The sequence below is a fragment of the Rattus rattus genome, chromosome 1 (genome assembly GCF_011064425.1).
Source record: "Rattus rattus isolate New Zealand chromosome 1, Rrattus_CSIRO_v1, whole genome shotgun sequence".
NCBI classification, from domain to species: domain Eukaryota; kingdom Metazoa; phylum Chordata; class Mammalia; order Rodentia; family Muridae; genus Rattus; species Rattus rattus.
The window spans coordinates 76734886-76743904 of NC_046154.1; the positions used below are offsets into that span (position 1 = coordinate 76734886).

Consider the following 9019-nt stretch of genomic DNA (forward strand, 5'->3'; position numbering starts at 1 on the left):
TCACAGTTGAGCTGGGCTTCCTACCTTTTACAAGCAATAAGGAGATTGCTAATACTGGAGTACTGACCTTTAATAGAACTATAGCCCTCCTCGTGACTCTGATTCCAGGACTCCAGTAGCAGTCCCCAGTCCTTCACCAAGCTGTCTCACTGGGTTAAAGGGACATGGAAAAGAAAACATTGATCCTGACCTTAGCCACAGCTTCCAGTTGGAGTAGGCTAAAGAGCCTATGCCAAGAACTTCTCCTGACATCATTCTAGGGGAAACACAGCCAAAGCCTATTCTGAATTCTGTCTGGCAAAACAAAGTTCCTCTCAGTCTGCTCTAGACTCTTTCTGGAACTACTTTAGGGGCTCCCCTTTGCCTTAACCCAGTGCATTTTAACCACAGGGGCAGGAACTGGCTGCAGTGGGGATAGTCCTATGGATAGCATTAATAAGAGACCAGTAACTGAAGGCAGAAGCTGGAAATTTTTCAGGGCCAAAAGTCCCATAATAGTATTTAAAACAATCACTAACTCTGTGCTTTTTGTATCAATTGTTCCCTCCTGGGGGTACTATGGACAAATATTTCCTACAAAGTCTAAGAATTTCTTTAAGTCTTTTTTCTTAACCCTATTCCTCGAGTCTTGAATGACTCCTTTGAGTCCTGTCACAAAAGGTGACTGTATAATGCTGGTCCCATCACTCACCACTGAGATCTGCTTTGTCTGGGGAGAAACACACCAAGTGGCTGAACCAAGGTCAAATGGTCCACAGTAGCCTAGGATGGGGGGAGCAAAGGCTCCTAAGGGAGGAGCAAAGGCTCTGAGGGGGGAGCAAAGGCTCTGAGGGTGAGCAAACACTCCGAGGAAGAAGGAAGACAGGCCTGTCTGTACAGGAGGGATGACATTCTCCACCAGGAGACCCCCAAACAGCCCCACATTGGGCGCCAGTTGTCCTAGAGCCAGTTGTTCCATCTTACAGGACAGTCAACGAGGGTGCAGAAGGTACCTGGAAGAGAATGGGGGATAAGAGACGTGAAGAAGGACACCAAGATAAGAGTCTGATCAAGGCGACAATTTTATTTTTTCCCAAGGCTGAATTTATACCATAACAGGGGTAACAGAGAGAGGGGTGAAGTGGGAAACATTTATGGAGGCCAAGGACACAGCTCTCTTGTGGTCAGCTGATGTTAACAGGATGTTGGTTTTTCAGAAAGGTTACAGGTTTGTCATATCATTAGTCAGGAGGATGTTGGTTTCTCAGAAAGATTATAGGTCATATCATTGGGCATCCTGATGTCAGATGTATTTTGAAGCAAGGTCACAACTTTGTCATATTATTATTCATCCTGACCACCAGATTTGTATTAGTCTTCTGCAGCTGGCTGGGGATTTTCCATGAACCCAGTAATACTTAACTCTAACTATACTATTAACATCAATAATGCAGGGTTTTAAGGGCATCACTCCAAACCAATAGTCACTGAAATCTGGGAGAAGTAAAGTCTGTGTCTCCTCTATGTAGATGCACAGATAAAAGGTCACTTTCTCCATTTCAGCCTTATGCTTTGTTCACAAATTGTAACCAATTTACATGGCTATTTGTCAAGCTTCTGTTACTCTTTCACCATTCTTGATTTTTTGGACAAAATGTTTACATATATCAGTAGTTATCTACTGGTCAATTTGCTTTCTCAAGCTGTACTTTTGCTGAGATATACTTCAATTTCTCTTTCTTATGATTTCACCTCATATCATGAAATTTGACTTATTCAGTATGTGAAACATACTGTGAAACATTCTCAAAATCATTTTTGATTTGTTCTAAAATTGTATTGATAACTGGAATCTAGACTTCAACAAATTTGTATCATTCATTCCCAAACCATGCTCTCTTTAAACTTTCAAAGTAAAGCAAGTTGTACTATATAAAAATTTACTTGGCATTAAAAATAATGAGTTTTGCTATGACATCTTAATGCATATGTTATATAAAGCATTGTTTATATTCAGCATGCTCTGTCCCCCTCCATCCCTTTTGCCTATTTCCCCAAAGAGTTTCTATATTCTGCTTTCACGTCATACATGTGTAAATTCTGTATGTGATCAACTACATTTGGTTTAATATTTTTAATTTCAATTATTGCATTTAATGCAATAATTTCTATTCCTGTCCATTTTTCTAAAAGTGGTATAATTGTATTATTCACTCTGGAAAGTAGAATTATTTCCTCAATATTTTTTTTCAAGAAACGATGTGCCCTATTCTGTCTGACATGGTCTGGCTAATTAGCTCACACTTGGCTTTCTTGGTGCTGATCATTGAACATGACTGGTTGCATGTAGGTGAGGAAATCCTTTTCTACAACAACTTTTTATGTGGACTATAATAAGCCTTGTAATTTTGTATAACATGTAGCAAGCAGGTTATTTCAAGTTAATATATAACCTACTTTATTGGGAAGTTAAGTTAGTAATGCTCTCACAAAAAGCAATGGAAAATATGGACAGGACACAAATAGCATGCTGATGGGCAAAACCACTGATATTTCAGAAAAGTCCTTGTACCAACATTCATTTCTAAATTCAGAACTGTTCCTCAATCTGAGTTGGAGTACATGATTACATGTAAGTCTACCTGAACAAAAAAAAAGAGAAAGAAAAAAAGAAACCCAACAACTAATGTCTCTGTTGTCGTAAAGTGACAGTTTTTTTCTAATAAAATTATGAATGTTTTCTTCCCAAATATATCTGCTTTGGCAATCACTGCTAAAGATCTAAGGTGTTTTATATATCTGTATTTCTTTTGCTTTTTTTGTTTTAATATTGTGAATTTAATGGTGCAATAGTGGCCTGGATGTTGTGGGTGTCACTAACCACTTTGACATTTTTGATGTAAGGACCGTTTCATAACATAGAAGTTATACATGATATTGTCAATAAGGCCAAGAACATCTGGATAAATAAGTTTTGACTCCTAAGGAAAAATATACAACACAATAAACATGATAATAAAATTATTTCTAATGGCAAATTGCTGTAGCTATGATGTCATCCTCATCAGAGAAGCTTCTTGCAGTAGCTGACATTTAAAACAGAGACCCTTGTCGATGGGAAGGAAATAAAAGACTTTGAAGTTCTAAGAGATAGTTAGGATGTATCTATCACATACCCTTAAAGATCAAATACCTATACAGAAGATGAGATAGAAAGATAACAAGAACTAGAGGTATTGGATGGCTTAAAAAAAAAAACAGTAACATAACAGGACAGATACGCATGTATATTCACAGCATTGAAAGAACATGCAAAAGTTCCAACCAGACAAAATCTTAGCATAAAGGAGGGAAAGTAGGCACAAATTCTTACCCTGAACTAAGGAGATATTGGCATTTGTTTGCTGATAGAAAAGAGGGATTCTGTTTTCCTTAATGCTGTAACATCTGATATAACACCAGAACCCTTGTCATGCTCTAAATTTAGGAATCACATAACATAAACTATATGGATTAGGAAAAAGGGCTAAAGAGTTAAAAACAGATGGATAGATAGATAGATAGATAGATAGATAGATAGATAGATAGATAGATAGAGATGGATGGATGGATGGATGGATGGATGGATGGATGGATGGATGGATGGATGGAATGTGAAGTTGGGCAGTTATGTTGAAGGACTCAGAGAAAGGACTGAAATAGCTGAAGGGGCTCAAGACCCCATATGAATAACAATGCCAACCAACCAGAGCTTCCAGGGACTAAGCCACTACCCAAAAACTATACATGGACTGACCCTGGGCTCCAACTGCATAGGTAGCAATGAATAGCCTAGTAAGGGCACCAGTGGAAGGGGAAGCCCTTGGTCCTGCCAAGACTGAACCCCCAGTGAACATGATTGTTGGGGGGAGGGTGGTAATGGAGGGAGGATGGGGAGGGGAACACTCATAGAGAAGGGGAGGGAGAGGGGTCAGGGGGATGTTGGCCTGGAATAACAATGGAAATGTAAAGAAGAAATCCCCAAGTTAATAAAGATGAAAAAAAAAGGAAAGGGAGAAAGAGCCTGGGATGTTTTGGGGGATAAATAAGTTCAAATATGTCTATGAAATTCTCAAATAGCAAGATCTCTTTAAATATTCTGAATTTAAATGTCTTATGGCTATAACAATGCTATTTTCCAAAGATTGAATATTCTCAAGGTCTATTTATTTTAAAAACCAATGGGAATAAATGCATCAAAATTGACGTGCTTTCCACTTCATACAAGATTCATATTTTCTTACTTAAGAATGGGGATAATTTTGCTTTCTTCACTGGTGGGGCAGATGGATGAAGATGAGTTTCTTCCCCACATTGCTTCTATGCTTGCACATTGCACCATGATTTAGCATAAATATTAATTGGCAATATGACAGGAATTATGTCCATGAAACAGAATAAACAATTTCAATGTAAGATATGCCTACCAACTTTCTGTATGTTCATGCTACATTTTATACTGCATGTCAACATTTCAAGATGGGAGGACACAGAAATGATCAAGCTCAAAATTCTTTTTCAATTATACTGTGTTCTGAGCCTGAATGGCAGAATCCACCTGCTCTCCTGTACCTGTACCACCAGGGCAAGCTCTCTTGCTTGGCTTAGGTAAAGAGCAGGGGCAGCTCTTCCATGTCCACATCACCAGAACCAGTTCCCTGTTACTGCCCAGACTAGGTACAGGGCCTGTTCCCCTGAGTGCTAGAGCCTATGAGGGGCGGGGGCAGCTCCAATCCCTCAGAAATCAACATGGCCCTACATAGCACCCCACACAAAGGATACCTATATGGTTTTTGGTGGTAGCGTGAGCCATGGACATTGATACTGACCCCTGCCACTTCAGAGCATGACCCATACATGGTCCTTGGCAGCAGCACATGCCAGGACCTCACCATGTTCGCAGGTAGCAAACTCACATCCGACTGTTTCTCACTACTTTCATTTCTCCCGTTCTGCCTCTCTTCATTGTGTACACAGCCTTCTGCTTCTTTTCTTCCCCATTTCTCCATAACATTCTTGTGTGGTGTTGGTTCTCTGGGTGTACTTCGTACCACATCTCTTCTGATATTTCAAGAAGTACTAGATCAATAGGAACAACAGACAATAGGAGGCAACAAGATCAACAGGAAATACAGACAATCAGCTACGATCTTTTGTTGCTAGCTGCCATCTTTGGATGGGTTTGTGCATGGAGACTACAGGTCACTTATGATTAGCCATAGCATTTTGAAACAGCGGAACTATAATGGAATTAACTGGTACAAATTCTTTCCCTTCTCTGTTTCTCATTGAGTGAACATAAGCTTCCAGTTATCTCCTTCAAATGAGGAGCTTCTTCTTTTCATATGGGAGAAGTACCTATTGTAATTTCAACTTCAGCTCTTGTGAAAAGAAAGTAAATAATGATACTGAATGGAAGAACATCTCTTAGGCTGGACAATGGGCCACACATTCACTTGTCTAGAAGAGCAGGGGTTTGAATGACCTCAGGATTCTATGGGACATCCCCAAATCAAACACTCCTCTGCAAAGTGGTCCCACAGCCCAATCCATCTGTGCAAAATTGGTAGCAAGTCACATTTTTCCACCTTCACCAAAAGATTTTATGAGCCTGGCCTTGCTGGTAAAAATTTTAGTAGCTCTTTGCACAATAGCTTCAGTGTTGTCAATGACAAAATTCAAGCAATCAAGGTGCTTAAAGTAGTCATTCATAACTCTGGCAATGAAACCTTGTAGCTCTTTCATGTACAGAGAACAAGGAACATCAGCTTTCCTGGGCTAGATAATGACCCAGAAAAATCTTTCTGAAGCGTGGTGATTATTATGGTCTCAATTGCATCTGCCACTGAAGTCAGTAAGGGCTGTGTGGCATTCCCCATAAGATTGTGAATTGTCTTTAGGGATGACATTATAGTTTGCTCAGCTGTTGAGAATAATCTCTGACTGGCAGCCACATTTGTTACAGATTGGTGCAACTTAAATAAGGAATTCACCACTCCCATATTTCTCTACCATCCTTCCATGAGAGGCCCAATCATGTGGCTTTATCTCCTTGAGCAGAGAGAATCTACTCTGATTTCATACCATACAATCAATTGTCTCTGGCTTATTTTTGACACAATTAATGTAAGGTTTGCATCAAAGGCAGATACTGAGTTTACTTGCTGTAATTTTCATGACCCTATCAAGCTCATGAGAGAAAGGATTTTGCCCACCCAAGGAAAAAAAATGTTGATGAGTTCAAAGATTCATGATAGGAATTTTAAGAAATAAACAGCCTCATAGAGTTGCAGTGACTCTTTCAAAGCTTTTTCTGAACCATCAACTGACTTTTTCAGTATGAAAATGTGTTGTGTATTTTCTTCCACGTGTGGGAAGTAAACATAGAAGTAAGCAGTTACAGGTGTATTGAAATTTCCTTGAGTATTTTGACTGTACTGCTCTAAAGGTTTCCATAAGTTTTTATAAAGTTCTAACAGTTTAGGATATGCTTTCAAATGCCTGTTTCAAAATCATAGAACAGACCACTGATACAAGAAAGGGAAATGAAAATGCCAGAGTAATTATACTCTAAAACATGTGTGAAATTTCAGACTGTCCATCCTAAACTATTTCTTCAATGAATCAAAGGGGAGAAAAAGATTATTCTTCTTGATTCATACTTTTTGTAAATGCCATATCTGTCCAAACCAGTACAGAGATGATGCATAATTTTTCCATATTTTACTGAGAAGGAAGCATGAAAAGCTGATGTGTTTTCTGGAGTTAGTATGGTAGCTTGCACAGGACCTCTTTTCAAGGCCCCTGGAAAGGCTGAGTCAAAACTTTGAGATACAATGCATTGTTGATACTGTCTTCCAAAGTAGCACAATAACCATCCACGATCTAAGCAGTATCCTTAGAAGTCCTGAGATCATAGAGAACCTGAAGACCTGTTTCAACCTGAGCTTGATTCTAAGTCTCCATACCTTGCTCCAGAACACACTTAGCTTGATTTTCCACTTCAAGTTGACCTCTTGAAATAAAGAGTACCTCATTTTCTATTACTTCTATTCCAGGAAGATCCATGCCTTGATAAAGATAATCAAGTTCATTGATACTTTGAGCAACAGTTGTTATCACTCTACTTCCTTCCGTAATATGAGAATTAGTCTCCAAAGTGAATCGCTGCTCACTGAAGTCTTGCTAGTTGTACAGTACTGGCTCCTATTTTATTGTATGTCTCAACACTTGTTTTTAATTTCACCGTATCAACAGTTCCCTGTAAATTTTCAATCCTCATCTGTATCATCTGATGAACACCTTTCAAATACTCAGTCCCTAGTTGCCTGTGTCAATAAATCTTCATGTCTTGCAACAACCTGTAGGTATAGTTCTTTATTCTACTGACTGATCCCATGGGCAAGTCTTGCTTGTTGCTCAGAAATTACAGCTTGATTAATATAGGAATATATAAGTTTTTACATCAAAGTCTTAATTTAAAAATTTTCTATAGTAATCACTCCTGCAAAGTCAGCACCACAGCAGCAGAAACCAGAGCCCCACCCACTCAAATGGTGCTCTATTTTGAATTCTTATTCATTTGAACTGGGAGCTGGATGCATAATGTTGTCTATAAAACTATGTTTTGTTTTCACGCCAATAAAAATAAACAATTGCTCTATCTAACTTTCAGCATTATGGTGACTATTAAATGAAATAATTCAGAAAAGTTATGCTACTTGGCACTTTGTAAGCAACCAGAAAGTGCTAGCTCTTGGTTACATTTTTATATTTCTGTAATGACAATTCCCAACAATGAGATGAAAATTCAAATATGTTTGGCTTACATGTCACTATTAAAATTTTGAAAATAGGATCTTTTGAAAGCCTGAGATAGATCATAAGTTATCAAATTTGACTATTTGGAAGATTTTCTAAATAAAACATTAAATAGTAAACTTAAGGTGTTAATCTAAACCAAATCTGCTATATTCTCTCAGAAGTAGTGCCTGTGGATCCAGGCTTCAACATCTTCTTATGGATCTGCTTCTAGAAGGGAACCAACCTAGAGTCTCACCTTAGTTCAGAAATTGCTTCATAAGCAATTAAATACATGTATATTTTCATGCTGACCAACTTTGCATTGTACCAAATGCCATCTATATAAACACTGATAAATGCTGCTTGTGGTAATGAATATTTTTAGAGTTCTTTCAAAGATCCTTTCTAGCACTCCCCCACATCTTTTATTGCAAATGGGATTTTTTCACACACTATATTTTCAGATTATAGTTTCCCATCCTCTGGTACTCCCAGTTCCTCACATCCTATGCCATTCAGATCCACATACTTTCTGTCTCTCATTAGAAAACAAGCAGGCCTCTAAGGAATGATGACAAAATAATAAAAAAATCAAACAATCAGAATAGAAAAAACATAGAGAAGAAAATAGATAAAAGGCCAAGATCAGGTACAGATATAGAAACACACATATTCACACAAACAAGAATTCCACAAGGCATAAAACCAGAAGCCATAATATTTATGCATAGTATCTATAAGGTTAAAAAATGTCTTGAATCAACATTATGAGCCCAAAAATCCCTTCACAGATGCTGTGGAGTTCATTTTCTTTGAGAACCATGCATCTACCTATGAAAGCCTTGTTTTCCCAGACAGTCCCTCATGGAAACAAATTTATTCATTTGCAAGTGGCTATCAATTGGAAATAGCTTCTCAGTTAGGCATAGGGAGTGTGTTGAGTTCTCTTATCAGCTCTAGAACCTCATCTGTGGCAGAACCGTGCAAGCCCTATACATGTTGCCCATTTTCTATGCATTCACATGTGCATTGGTCAAGAGCTGTCTTTAGACATCCTTGTTTCCTTGGTGTCGTCCAGCCCCTCTGGCTCTTATACTCTTTGCCCCCTCTTCTACAGAGTTCCCTAAGTCATGGGAGAGGAATTTGATAGATGTCTCAGTATGTTTAAGTTCTCTTTTTTGCATGTCGTGGGGCTATG

General features: G+C 38.5%; 1 pseudogene; it reads right to left on the reverse strand.

Moving 5' to 3' along the window:
- Positions 1–5220: 5220 nt before the first annotated feature.
- Positions 5221–8127, reverse strand: LOC116895187 (annotated as a pseudogene).
- Between the last annotated feature and the right edge of the window lie 892 nt (positions 8128–9019).